Source organism: Thermobia domestica, chromosome 8, assembly GCF_964235325.1.
Source record: "Thermobia domestica chromosome 8, izTheDome1.hap1.1, whole genome shotgun sequence".
NCBI classification, from domain to species: Eukaryota; Metazoa; Arthropoda; class Insecta; order Zygentoma; family Lepismatidae; genus Thermobia; species Thermobia domestica.
Genome location: NC_137461.1, coordinates 195760098 through 195775727, shown reverse-complemented (window position 1 = coordinate 195775727; position 15630 = coordinate 195760098). Strand labels below are relative to the sequence as shown.

At 35.8% G+C, this 15630-nt stretch overlaps 1 protein-coding gene and 1 long non-coding RNA gene across 2 annotated transcripts in view; one reads left to right on the top strand and one right to left on the bottom strand.

The window, feature by feature from the left end:
* The window catches only part of LOC145691904 (uncharacterized), a 93654-nt gene that overhangs the window by 16650 nt on the left and 61374 nt on the right, over positions 1 to 15630 (bottom strand). The window lies entirely within an intron of this gene.
* LOC145691903 (uncharacterized) lies at positions 8275 to 14696 on the top strand. Its single transcript, XR_014132584.1, has 3 exons — positions 8275 to 8430; positions 9589 to 9728; positions 14479 to 14696. It is a non-coding gene; the product is annotated as an uncharacterized LOC145691903 (long non-coding RNA).

Here is a 15630-nt window from a genome sequence, read left to right as displayed (position 1 = left end):
AACTTTTTATGGTGCGTTCTGTAGGGAAAAGAGGAAGCTTTCAGGTAGTGATACGTTTGTTGCAATGTAGCCAGTAAGAGGGTAATGATAGAGGGGAAAAGGGAATTTTTTCGAATTTTTCACCTAATAGTGGGAATTAATTGTTTTGGCTGGAAACGCTGCCATCAGACAGACGAAAACTATCTGAAAATAAACCGTAGTACTCCAAGAATATATCCTACTAGTATCTTGGCGATATATAACAAAGTAAGCATGAAATTAAAAAAAATCTCATTCTACCTCACAAATTCACCATTTTCTTACCATTTCCAGAAAATGGTTTATTATAAACCTCAACTGTACTTCCCCTAATTATTCTAGTGAATCTTTTTGTGGTGCGCTGTGTAGGCTAAGGATGAGGCTATTATACACTTGTACGTTTGTTCGAATGTAGCCAACAAGAAGGAAATAATAGAAATAAAAAGGGATTTTTTTCCCAAATTTGCCCCTAAAATCTGGAATTAAAATTTTCTGTAGCTGGCAAAACTACCATCAGACACACACAAACTATCTTAAAATAAGCTTTGGTATTCCTCTAATATATCCAACAAGTATTGTGACGATATCTAATAAAGTAAGCATGTCAATAAAAAATATCTCATTCTATCTTTAAAAAAATCAGTTATCTTTCCAATTAGAGAACAAGGTCTACTGTAAACCTCAACTGTACTTCCCCTAATTATCCTATTGAAACTTTCTATAGTGCGTTGTGTAGAGCAAAGACGAGACTTCCAGATACTGGTACGTTTGTTCCGATATAGCCAACAAGAGGTAAATAATAGAGACAAAACATATAATTTTTTCAAAATTTCCCCCTAAAATCAGGAAATAAAATTTTCTGTAGCTGGCAACACTGCTACCAGACAGACGCAAATTATCTTAAATTAAACATTGGTTCACCACTAATATATCCTACAAGTATGATGGCGATATTTGAGGAATAAAGTTTCTACTTACCAAAAATATATTACGGAAAACAGAAAAGTAGGCAAAAACTAGAAAAATCAAGGGTTAGAACCTAAATACGAATTTTACGTACGCCCCCTAATTGCCCAATTGTAACGATCTGTACTTGCGTTTGTTAAGTAAGGACAAATTTTCGATTATTGTAAGTTGACTTGCACTCGGACGTATAAATACCGACTTATAAACAAAAATTTCTAATTTTTTGCCCAAATATAGGGGAATTTAAATTTCCCTAATTGGCAACACTGCGCGCAGGCCCGTCCAATTGATGTCAACAGTTAGGTATCCATCCGAGGTATCTCCCTGGCAAGTCTTAAGTATGTCTTTCTACAACTAAGGAAGCTACAGGGAAAAAAGAAGTAAAGGAAATTCGAAATTAGAAAATTCTCGAATTTTTGACTGGGGTGAAATTTGAAAAGGAAATTCGATACCAGAAGAAAATGAAATTAATATGATAAACTATAGTCCAGCCATATTTTGCAAGAATAATATCCCGATATCTTAATTAGTGTCCACACAGGAGCGGATTAAACAAGTGACACACCCGTGTGTGCCACTTTGGCCACCTGGGCCACCGAGTATACATTTGATTACATTTTTTGACTACTAACTCATGTTGTTTTGTAGTTATAGTCTCGACTAATAATAATATCGTTGTAAATAATAACTTTAAGGAAAATTTTCTCTCCTTTTTACATCTTAGTTCCAACACTGTTGGTGAGAAATGCAGGGTGTTTCAAAATAAATTTTGGGGCTTTAAGTCTTCGTAGTACTTATTACATTTTATGTACAATTATAAGCAATGCATCAAGTAAAAGAGCACCTCAAACAGTCTTTGCTACAAGTGTTCGATGTGAGATTCATTCGTCACACGGCACACATCTAGTCGATAGGCGAGAAAGGCCCATAAAGTTTCTGCCATATGGCACAAAACACATTCAATTTAGGGGAGTCTCGTTTCAACTGTACTATCTCCTGAGGATTTGCTGACGGCCAGATGCAAACATTATGAGTTGAGTTGATTTTAGTTTAGCGTCCCGTTCGGCAGCGAGGCTATATGAGACGTGGACCTACTGATTAACGTGGAATCCGAACCACATGAGCTCCCGCCGGGAATCGAACCCGGGTCTCCCACGCCGAAGGCGCGTACGCTAACCGCTTAGCCACGAGTGAGCTCGCAACATTATGAGTGTACACATTAGCTCTTAGGTGAAAGGTCGATTTATCACTGAAGACGACACGATCCAGAAAATCTTCATTGTTATGCAGGAATATTTCACTTGCGAAATTGCCACGTAAACCGTAGTCTGTAGACTTTAGACCTGTAGCAACTGCAAACGATAAAGACGTAGTTGCAAGCGTCTCCTTAATATTCTTCACACAAACGGTTGCACTGTAACTACAGATTCAGTCTTTATTAAAACACAAAAAGCTTTCTGCTCTCTAGTCTCCATCTTTGCTACTTGCTCTTTCTAACGGCAGACAGAAGAAACAATGCATGTACATGCGTGAGTACAAAACTGTTTGAGTTGCTCTTTCATTTGATATAATATTTATAATTGTAAGTTAATTGTAATAGATACTACAAAGTTTCAAAACCCTAATATTAATTTTGAAACACCCTGCATTACTTCAAATTGAGTCATCCTATATTCATGTCTTTTATATACATATCATCAGGGCTGGTCCTAGTCAATTTGTCGCCTCGTGCAATGCCATAATTTGCCGCTTCCCCCTTTCTCCAGAAAGAACAAATCTTAAAAGTCATGATTTTAAGTATGCTACTCCAGCATGAACAACAAAGGTGAGGGTAAGTGCAGTAGCACTCAGAAAGGCTTAAATACTTACTAAAAATGCAATCCCGTCATGTCTGTTTATTTTTTTAAATATTAATCTATTATGTTAGTGAAAGATAAAGCAAACACACCTGCAGAGGAAAGATGGTAATCCTTTTTATAGAATTCACTATCAAGCTTCAATCTCAATGTATAAGTTTGCAATTCCAGTGCAACTAGCCCTTTTATCTTTATTTCTTGATTTTTCTTCTATATCTTCTAACATTAAAAAAAAAACTTGTTTCTATCTTCAATGATAAGGAACTTGTTTCTGACAAAAACAAGACTAGTTTCATATCAAAACTGTGACAACGTACTACATGGAACAGATATTCACTACTATTCGAGGATTGAATTCTTGCATTTGAAACAATCAAGCAATTTGTGCTCGGATTTATTCGGCCATTTGTTTTAGTATTGTCCATGTAGCCTTAAACTAATGCAACCTAAACTTAATTTATGAATGTAGTATTCAAATAGAAGGTTAGCTTAGTAAATGTAACTACCATCCTCATGAAGTCTGTTTCCAACAAGAAATATTTAATTTAAATAATATTGTAAAACTTTGTCTCATATAGGATCTTTGGGTAGAGGAGTTAATAAAAAGAGCGTCCGGAATCGACTCTCCACTACCAGTTTTTATTATAAAAAGTTTCCTCTATAAAAGTATTTTCACAAAATACTATACAAATTGATCTCTCTAGAATCAAGGTGAGTTAATAGGTGGTCTTTGACCGTAAGGTCGCAGACAGGCTGCTCCGTGGGAGGGGCCAGAAGCCGTCGTCTGCATGTGATTATAGGTCCCTCTGGTGGGAGATCCTCTTGCCGAACTATGTGGAGCTGTTTGTAAACATTGATGTGGAATTGCTTGTTTACCACATCACATAGGATATTACAATATACTTATGACAGATTTTGCCGGACCATCCAAGCTTGCCGCTCCACGCAAATGCACGTGTTGCATATATGGCAGAGTCGGCTCTGCATATCATATATATCTAGTCGACAAATTATTTATATATGACATTTAGAAAAATACTATTAGGCAAATTAGTATTAGTTTTTACCTTTAGACAAGTTATTGGATACTGTTCGTGACATTATTTTTGTACTTATTAAAGGCCTGCTTTCACGAAAAAACAAAATTTCATTTCAACTTTTATTTCTTAGTTGATAGTGATGAAAACTGCTGAAACCCTAATTGTTAATAGGTATGATATTCATGTAAATTGTAAAATATTTGTAGCGTATCAGTTTCTAGCGTATAATTTATGTTGCATTTTACGGTAATTACACCTACATAAAAATATTTCATACTTAAATTGCTTAAATTGACGTAAGATGCATTACAAATGACTATTTGAAAAAAAAACTAAATTTAGAAAAAAAACGAGAGGCAATGTTTTTTTTTCTAAAAAAAAAACGTAAATTTCTGAAAAAATACGAACTGTTTTTTTCTATTTACAACACTAGTTGTCATCCGCCATTTTGGAATCAACTTGTTTATTTTAAATGGCAACACGATTGTGTGACATTTTAAACAAGATCCACATTTGTAGAGTCATCCAACGGTAAGGTTATTTTTCAAAATCTGCAACGGTTTTGAAGCTGTGAATAGATTTAGGGTTAGTTATGTGCGAAATGTGCTGTGGGAAGTTTAGAATTGAAGGATAAAGACAAACTGAAAAAAAAAACATCTCACGTTACGTATTCTTTAATAACCAGGAAAAGAGAGAGCTAACACATAAGACAAATACAATCACATGACACATTCAACATGTCCATCGTTCTGTTGTATGCACACAAACGTGCGACAGAATGCTTGTGCATTCTGCGAAACATGTCGGTGATATTTGTTCACAGGTCGTAATGTTTCTCATTTTCAGGTGGAAAATTTCATTAATTTTACGCTGGTAGAAAATAGTTTTAAAGTGCTTCAAAGATAAAAATTCAACTAAGTTAGATCAGAGGACGTTGCTGCCACTCAACTTTTCCATTCAATAAAATTTTAAATCAGTTTGATGATAGTTTACGGAATTTTAGAATTTAGAGCTAAATATTTCTAAAATTATGCGTTCTTTGAAATATTGTTTCGCTATAAAGATATTGTGTTACCTACATTCTATGAAACAACATTAAATTTATCTTTTTATGTTCAAGTATAACGACGATATTGCTATTTTATCTGTGTATTGTTCATTTGACACTTCCAGCAGCCAGTTTTCAATATGGTAGGCGAAGGTCAGGAGGAAATTCCCGAACTCCCAACATCTGTACCAATTTTCAGCAGAAATTATTTTTAGTAATTTGACTACACTATAAGCCCTATTAACGATTCAAAGATTATGAAGGAAAATCTGATGAAAGAAATTGTGAATAAATTTCTGAAAGTTTCTCATAATTTGGTTCAAACTGGGATGCATTGATTATCAGAAGTGAAGTTAAATTCGACAGTTAAATTTATATCGAGGGCCGGATAGAACCTTTGAGGGTCGCGGTCGCAATATGGTCCGCGGGCCGTACTGTTGCACATGACACATCAACTTTATTGTGTAGTTTGAACATAAGAACCATTATTTTAGTACGCATATTCTATCCGCGACAAGTTCATAGTCAAGGAGGGACTATTGGGATTGCCTGCCCTAAATTGTCACTTTCCCTTCTGAAATAGAACGTTGGAGACAATTTTTAAATTGACTTAAATAAAGATATACAAGATTCTTGTCCCTTTATCTACAAAATTCAATTTAGCGCATTTTTGACCCACTTCTGCGTATATTGATATACTTTTCTTTTAGATGCATCAAATATCTTTCATTGTTTTTTTTCATGTTTAAAGAATTTTAAATTCAAGTATCCTATTATTCCCATCTGATAAGGATCCAAAGCGTGGGACTAAATGCACTTCAAAAGAATTGAAAGGCTTAGAGGATAAATGTGTTATGTTACATTTTTCTGAACGTTGAATTCTGGCGGTTGATGCACGTGTTATATGTTAGTCATGCTACATAACACATGATTTAGTGAGTCCCAGTGAATCGATTTGTAAACGATGAAGGGTGTATGTTAACAGACATAGTTGTGAAAGTCAATTTTTCTAAAATGTATAATTTGTTACATACCACCTTTATCTTCTACCCGCTTCAATTGCTAGTTGCATTGAGGTCTACAACGCGAACTGTGAACGTAAATAAATTGTAGAGTCACACTTATTTTGGGACGTGTTGAATGCAAACGGTTGTGTATTAGTATCACCCAGGGCCAGCGCGAGGTGGGGTCGAGCCGTGCCACCGCCCAGAACGTCAAGTCTATGAGCGGCAAAATTTGAAAAAGGAAAGAATACTATCAAAATGTAATGCTTCATCAGGACAAAAAAATTCAAAACCAGACAGTTAGATTCTGGACAATCAATTTCGAATTGGACAATTCATATACATGTTAAAAGTACCTTACGTTAAGACTTTACATATGTGTAATGCTCTCTCTCTGTACTTAAGTATTGTCGATTGTATTTTTCGGATCAGTCCTTAAATGAAGAGCCATTGATGGAAACTGTTGGCAAATCATCCAGTGTATCGGTCTTCAGTGAATTCTTGTAGGCAGTCATAACTCTGTTAACTCTGCCTCTCTCACACGAAGCAGTACTCACAGGTAAAACTGCACAAAATATGACAATTGGAATCAAATTTGGTAATCTCGTGATAATTTTCGACCCACAAATAAGATACAAGATCGATTTTTGATACAAATTTCTAGACGTGATTGTGTTAACTTCAAGAGAAAGGTTTGAGCAACTTAAGCATCACAGCGAATATTTCAATTTTCTTTACAATATAACTAATCTTAAAGATACACCACCTGAACTTTTGTCTGAAAAGTGTACTAAACTCTCCAGCATTTTAACACACGAAGACTCGAAAGATATTAACCCCTCTGATTTGAAAGACGAACTGAACGTGTTATCTGTTTTAATTAAGCCTAAAAGTTCGCCAAAACACTTTAAAATTAATTAAGGAACATGACTTTGCTCCCAATGTCAGGATTTTGTTAACCTTACCGGTAACAGTGGCAAGTGGAGAAAGAAGTTTTTCGAAGCTTATTAAAAACTAACTACGTTCTTCCATGTCTGAAAGACGCTTGAATGGTTTAGCGATGATATCAATAGAATACGAATTGGCTGAAACATTGAAAATGAAATGAAATGAAATCTTTGTTTTACGTCCCACGGTTATGCCGGTTAGGCTAAAGGAGACGGTGATGATGAGAGATGAGTGAAATGGTGGAATGAAGATAGTGGGAGGAAACGGGAGAACCCCGAGAAAACCCTCGAGCACGATGTTTGTCCACCACAAAGTCCACACGACGCAAGCTGGGATCGAACCCGGGACCCCAAGCACTGGAGGTGAACGCTCTACCACAGAGCCACCGTGCCCCCAGGCTGAAACATTGAATTACACGAATGTGATAAAGGAATTTGTTCATAATAAAGCAAAATGTTTCATTCAATTACGATATGTTAAAGTTATGTACCTATATTGTGTTTTAGTATAATATATGGATTAGGCAAATCACTTGGTTTTGCCGCAATATCTGATTCACTATATTATCTTCACACTAAATATTCTGTTGGAAACACCTTTTGATATAAAATAAACTTTAAAAAATTAAAATTCTTAATCGTGACTAAAGCATATTTTTTAAAAATTATTTTCTGTATGCTCGATATACAGCAAAATCAAGCTTACTGAATATTGTCTCATGTATGGAGTCGTTTAAATATTACGTAAGCATTCGAGATAGGTAGTTAAATTTTTGTTTACTTTTCCATTTCATACATGTTTTTAGATGGTGCATCGTACTTTTCATGACACTTGAACGTTTCTGTAAAAATAAGGTTTGCGGAGTAAGGGGGCGGCATGTGAAAGTACCGCCCAGGGCGGCAAAACTTCTAGCGCCGGCCCTGATATAACCTAAAGTTACAATATAATAAGTTAAAATTTATAAACGAAGGAATATTTAACCTTTAATGATTAGTAAGAATCAAAATACTTCGCAAAGCAACTTGTATTAATTATTATAAAGAAAAAGGAACAAAAGAAACCTTTACATTTTTATAGCTACATATACACTCTTAAAAATTCAGGTGGTTTCGCAGAAAATTCACCGTAAAATTTACAGGTCTTTTACCAGAATTGACATTTCAGGTGAAATTTCAGTAAATTTTGAACAGTGTATCCAGCATTTGACAAAAGTTCTTTCGAGTTGCTTGAAGTTGTTATCATATTTCGAATAATAGAATGAGTATTAAGTTATACGAAAGAAAATAACTTTCAAAGATGTTTTTCATTATTTCTTCTGGTTTAATTGCAAAATAATTTGAAGAATTATTAAATATTTTTAGCCTTATATTTAGTGGTTGCAGACACTGTCGTAAGATACTTTTATAACAAATGAAAGTTGTTTCCGCAACTGAAGCATTTAAGACAAAAAAAAAAAAAAAAAAAATCTCGCCAGTAATGGGATTGTTTCTGTTGTGTGTATTCCAACGTTAGAGACTGTTGATCATACGTTTTCTTCATTTACATTATAGGTGAGTACATTTATTACTATTATTTTAAGTATATTTATAAGGTTCTTATTGCTTATATTTTACGGATTGGAGTTCAAGTTTCTTTTAGTATTTTATTATCGTCTTCTGTGTAAAGTTTTGACCGGTGAAGCACCTCGGTTTTTTGCATCCAAAGTTTGATCCCATGTTCAGTGTACAAATAACGCACTGACGTTCAAGTCACATATTATGCAACATCACATAAGGAAAAGTACGTTCGGAAGTGTTCTAGTGCAAGTAGTAATGTGTGCCGTCAATTTAAGTGCAAGAAAAAAATTTGGGCCTTTGTGCCGTAGAGTAGATCCAGTATTTTCAGGCCTATAAACGTTAAAATTTTATTATTTATCAAGAAATTCGCCGTCACTACCTTAGAAATTGTTTCTTGGTGCGCATTCACTTTAAGAGGATCTTACCGTTTGTGTGTAAATACTGCGTCCGGACATATGCTATAAAACTGCAGTAACCTGTGCTGGGTGGCCATTAAAGGCACGAATGCCATGTAATAGAGTCAAGACAGGGCAGCCCGAGTGCTAGCAAGGGGTGCGTGCGTAGGTAGCAGGCGTGTCAGCGATGGTAGGTATTCGCGTAAACAAGGATGTCGTTGAAAACACTTAGATAAATTTGGTTGTTTTCTTAACACACGATTACTTACCTTTACCATTTGTACAATGCCGACACTGCATTTAGGAAACTATAAACAACTAACTGGTTTGTGGTAGAGGACTTGAATTCCCCTGATAACCTTTCATGTGCTCACTTCTCTCATATCATTAACACATTTGAATATACGTATAACTGTTTCTACATTTCTTTATTTTCAATGTTTTCCTACATTGGTCATATTTTCTGCTCAATTTCAATAATACGTACCGGTCCACAAAATATAATAACTCTTTTCTTCACAACACACATTCTTATAACACTCAAAATCGAAATTGAACACCGAGTTGCCATCTTAGAATACGCCGAACGAATTTCCTCATTATACCCTAATGTCTCATGACAGCATGCATCCGCTGAAAATAGTACCAACAGCACGCAGATTTTCACGTCTGAAAATATTACATTAAACTATCTAGCGTGAATTTAAAAAAAATACTATGTCTTTCCTTGAAAATTTACGTATTTTTCATATTTCAGGTCCTACTCTCACGCACTTAACTCGAAATCCTCTGTGGATGCTTCGTTACACATTTTAACCAGTTAATGAAAATAGTGGAGATCGGAATATGACTTCGCTTTCGTGCCTTTCTCTAACAGTTGATTGCTAGGAAAAAAAGGTGAGTAAGGCCAGGTGAATTAAGGTTACAAATTTTACAGTAGCCCTGTAAACATACTTTTTTTTTTTTTGGTAAGAAGTTTTCAATTTAATACACTGCTTTGCTGAACATTCGAAATTTATCGGGCATATTAATCAGCATATTGAGTTACTGGCTAAGACATACCAACATCATTTGCTTTATACAATAATTATTGTTTTTTATAGTTATCGTTGTTATTTAGCAACAGTTAAACTCTCTTTAACGTAAAGTGTTTCATGCTTATTTTCAATGTTCCGATGTACAGTTGTCTCATAAATTTTGCATGGCACAACTTATCAATAAATATTACTCTTCAATCCTTATTCTTAATATAAGTTTAAATGGTTGCATGGTAGTGTTCATTTTGAATACAACTCTTGAACTTTAACAAATAATTTTCTATGAGTAGTGTACAATTTTCTATGAGTATAATTTTCTATGAAATACGGGATTTTTTTAATATGCTTGTCTTTAGGTATTTATAAAGGAATAATTTTTAAAATCATGAAAGACTGAAAATTTCAAATAATATGGAAAGATTGGCAATTTATCTATAAAAATGAATACATTATTTAAAATATTTACAGCTCATACTGAACTGAATTACATCTTTGATAACTTTTTTTTTTTTTCCTTATTATGAAACAATGGTATCGTGTGGCTACTTGGCAGTTGTTACCTTTTGCTGTGCGTCAACATAAAACCTCGGTTTACTAATTGCTACATTATGATCCGCTTGTCTTCATTACGGTCTGTACGCTGTAAGTTGAAATCATTCCTAATGCTGTAGCGATATTTTCTTACATTCTTTTATATATATATATATATATATATATATATATATATATATATATATATATATATATATATATAATTATTTTGCTCACCAAACACCACACATCAATACCATATATTAATGATTTACTTTTTTTTTCACTTATTCAAGGGTTTCATTATAAACAACTTTTCGCTGAAGATAGAGTTAATATGTGCCGAAATATTAGATGAGGCAAGCATCAAAGTCCGTTAATTTTAACTATCATCTATCTTGATTCTACAGTATAGCGTTGCTTAGTGCGTTTATATAATTGACCCTGATTCAGTAGAGAGATGATTCGCTTTTATAAGAACAATGTCTTAACATTAGTAGATCCCACATCAAATTTTTAAGATTAGAAGAAATAAATATGACAGGGCTTCCGGTTAGCTGAATAGTCAGCACGCGAACCTTCTGCAAAATACGTATGCAATAATTTCTCGATACTTCTGCCTATAATTTTATGAAATAAAAGGTTTTTTAAAACGAAGTCGTTTGCTGATATTTGAACAAAGAAGTCAACAAATAAATAAAAGTAAATGAAATGAAATCTTTGAGTTTTACATCCCGTGGTTTTGCCGGCTAGGCTAAAGAAGACGGTTATGAGGAGAAATGAAAGAAATTGTGGAATGAAGAAAGTGGGAGAAAACAGGAGAATCTCGAGAAAACCCACCCACTCGGTGTTTGTTTAACACAAAGCTCACTTTCCGCGAGCTGGAATCGATCCAAGGACCCCATGCACTAGATGTGAACGCTCTACCACTGAGCCGCCGCGACACCCTAAAGAAATGAAGACTACAAACTAACCAATCACATTTTTTTAACCATGCATCGAAATTGAACTAAAGTGATGTGAAAATAAACCTGTATTGTACCATTCAACCCATACACTTCATAGTTGAAGTTCCAGATAACAATTATTCATAATGTACATGTATTAACAAAGTTTTTCATAGATATGACAGAAAAGCCTATAGCCACTAAGGTCAAAGAGTATTCCAGATTCGATAAAGAGGATGATAAGGTACTTTCAGACTTGTCACAACATCTTCATGCGTTCAAACATAGGTCAATGATATTAAAGTGCTACACAGAACAAATTTGTTCATTAAGAGGAATGTTTATGAATAGTTTTGTACAAGAATGAACAATCTAGTTTGAATCTTGACAAAGACTACTTGAACAACAAACGAGTTAAAATAATCAACTGTCATCTGGAGCACAAACTTTAAAGTCTGAAGATTGTATGGTACAAAACAGGTTTATTTTCACACAACTTTATTTCCGGACATATTTATAATTTTGTTAAGTGGTTGGTGTTTTAATGAAGACGGGAGTTACTATCGAAAATTTCGGCAGTTACTATACGACTGACGTATACAAGATTAGTTCAAGTTAATAACGATTCTCTCTTGTTGCGTGTTCCAGTGACGTCGCTCCATACACCAAGTAAAGTGGCTTCACAACATTTGTCGGAGTAAAATTACTTATGGGTAGCTACTTGGCCATAAGACCTAAGTTTTCACTTCTTGTGCCGAACACTTACGGTGAATAGAACCTGATACACTGTGAGCGTGGCGATAGATGATTGCAATTCCACAGAACAATCCACTTAAACGCTCTACAGTTCTGGAGGCCAAAATGCGAGGTCGTTCACGCTGCTTTTGTGTTCAGGAACGTCGCACCACTTTTCCTCTTCACTGCAACAACCTAAGTGAGTTTTTTTTTTTTTTTTTTTTTAAAGAGCTTAAGTATCCTGAACCAGTTACACATTAGATGTGGCATGCAACCATCTCACCACGTTGGACGTTCGTGAAATGCACAGTTTTACTCATTCGGTTCTCTCACATACACTGCTCCACAAAACTTAAGCAACTCGAAGAAAGTGGCAGAAAATAAAACGACACCATCACTGCACCAAGTATAATGAAGAAACCGACGGTCTAGATGCACAATGCAACACAAGTGAAGACGAACAATACAGTTAGGATGTACAGAGTAACCAAAAAGTTCAGCACAACAATACCTCAACATGTGAAGCTGGATTGTGCGAGGGCATATTCAGTCAATATGGCCTCCATGCTCGTATGTGACCACCACGAACAGCTATAGGCACGACATATGGCCTCCATGCTGCAAATCAGAGTGTTGATCAAGTCTTGTGGCAGATGTTGCCACTCCTCCAGGAGAGCTGCTCCCAGGTCAGGGAGAGTGCCTGGTGGTGGACTGTACTGCACTATTCGCCGTCCAAGAGCATCCAACACATGCTTGATGGGATTCAAGTCCAGCGAATATGCAGGCTATGCAATACGCGTAATGTCTTCGCTCTCCAAATAGTCGGAAACAAGATGTGCACGGTGTGGGCGGGCATTGTCATCCATGAACAGGAAGTCTGGGCCAAATGCTCCGCGGAAATTGCGCACATGTGCATTCAGAATTTCATCCCGGTACCGTTGTGCTGTTAAAGTGCCATGTTGCACAATATGGAGGTCCATTTTCCCATTCAGCATAATTCCACCCCAAACCATAATGGAACCACCGCCATAGGAAGGCCGTTCAGCAATGAAGTTTGAATGATAGCGTGTTCCTGGCTCTCTCCACACTAAAGTCCGACCAGAATCATACGACAAACTGAATCTCGACTCACCGGAGAACATGACACGCGCCCACTGGTGTTCCCCCATGCAACATGTTCCTGACACCATGTGTAACGCGCACGTTTGTGCTCCACTTTCAATGGCGCACACAGCACAGGCCTTCCTGCATAGAGTCCTGCTCTGTTGAGCCGACGACGAACAGTTTCACGACTCACGCGTTGTTATGTAGCCTGAAACAACTCATTGGCCAGTTGAGAGCGTGACTCTTGCCGGTTACGTTTGGCAGAAATTGTGAGAAATGCGTCATCGACGGCCGACGTCTTCTTCGGACGGCCTCCTCCATGACGTCTACTGACTTCATCTCCATTTTGGAAGCGACTCCACAGCCTTGACACAACGCTTTTGTTCACGTTGAATTCCTGCGCCACTTCCACTTGCAATCGACCCAATTCCAACCGCCCAATTATTCGCCCGCGGTCAAAGTCACTCACATGTCGTCTATCAGTCATTGCAAGGTGTGTACCCCACACAAGAACCACTAACACAATGCTTGGAGCCTCGGACACTACTAGGCTGTGGTGTACGCCTCATGGCATAATTTGTTCACCGCGCTTGAAACGGTGTTGCTTATGCAATAGAACGTGTGTTCGCCTTGCCTGTGTGTCTCTGACGCGTCTCTGTGTATGTGCATGCCACTAACCAGTGTTGAGTGGACCCACACGTCGCTTATACTACGTTCTCTCGGGTTGCTTAAGTTTTGTGGAGCAGTGTATTTAGTACGATTATGAATGTTGTCCATATCTATGTATCCCAGACACATATGGTTTCCCTTTGTAACTGAAAAACACACTTCTTGTGTTTGATACCACTATTAGGTGAAATCTGTAATACTGATGATAATACACTATTTCTTATTACCTTTTATGGTGCGAAATTGTTAATCGTTTTTCACAAATACAAACCTGTTTTCGAGACTTCTATTTATCTTAATCCACAGTTCTTATGTCAGCTTCACGGATGTGAAATAGTGCAAAATGAGAATGGTTAGTGTTAATCAAAACTTAAGTAAATTTATAGAATAGTTAATGCAAAGGTATATAAATAATTCATAGTATTGTTTATGAAACAGAGAAGAGTTTGTCTTAAAAAATCGTACAGGAAAGGAAAATGTAATGATATGAGAGACATAAGAGAAACACCATTAAGCATGATATTGCGCTCAGAGCTACATAAGTCAATTTACAGCTTGAAAGAAATAAAAATAGGTTTTGCCTATTTTTCTCTAGTTTCGAAATATATTTGTTTCTGATTTCAGGTGTTTTGTTGGAATTAATCCAGAAATTGAATCCATTCCACGGAAAGCGAGGGAAGATACAGCAACATGATACTTCTAAGGATTATCCGTAGCAAATTTTTGACTTCCATGAAATAACTCATTGTCAGTTTATAAACGGAATATTGACTAGACTGGTCATTTCTTTTTTATTTCATGTACTATCATTTGAGAATTAAATATGATGAGATATTTAAGAATATATGGTTTTCATTTGATTTTACTAAGTCCTGTTAGTTTATTTTTAAATCTTTAAGTATTTCTTTTCAGTAGCGTCATTTCAGACTTTGCCAGGTAGGAGTAAGTTAGTCCATCAACATAAGAGTTTTACCTTTTGAATTAGTATTTTAGTATACAATTTATTGAAGAGCATGTGATTCTCAAACCCAGGAGGGTAATTATCCTCCTTGTCCTTCCCAAATGATTCCCTGCTTCTCTCTCTCTGAAAACCTTCTTCTGATCTCTGTACATGTAGACTTAACTCTGGTTGTATTACTGCTACAAAGAAAAAGTGTCGTGAATACATACACGTTTTTGTATACAAACTACTGTATATTCCTGAATGCAAGACTAGGTATTTTGCCGCAATTTTGTGACCGAAAATATGGAGTCGTTTTGCTTTTGCGACATATCATGTAAAGTTTTTCTTCACTGAACAGAATCACGAGATTCCATTAAACGATAAATTTACCCATTTCCTTGATTACCGCTTTAGCCTTCAATGTTTGCAGATTCACTGCAGAGGCATCATGTGGGAAGGGTAGGGGAAATTGCACCCCACTTAGCACTTAGTTTGAGAAATACATGCTTTTTAATAAATTGTGTACTAATATTCTAATGGAAAAACGTGAAACTCTTATGTCAGTGAACAATTTTGTTCCTCCTATCAAAACCTGAAATAACGCTATTGATCCAGTGGACCCTTCTAATGAGAAAGAGTAAGTGAGGATTCTATTTGATTTGATTTTTAATGTAGTTTTGAAAATATGTCCAGTATGTGCTATAGATGTATTTGTGTAATTCTTTGTTAAAAATATAGTCTTAGTAATTATGTGTGAATTTGCAGGGGGAAATAAAATTTAAAGTAATCCTAACATACGTGTGAAAAAGTGCACTTGAAAATATTCTTACTTG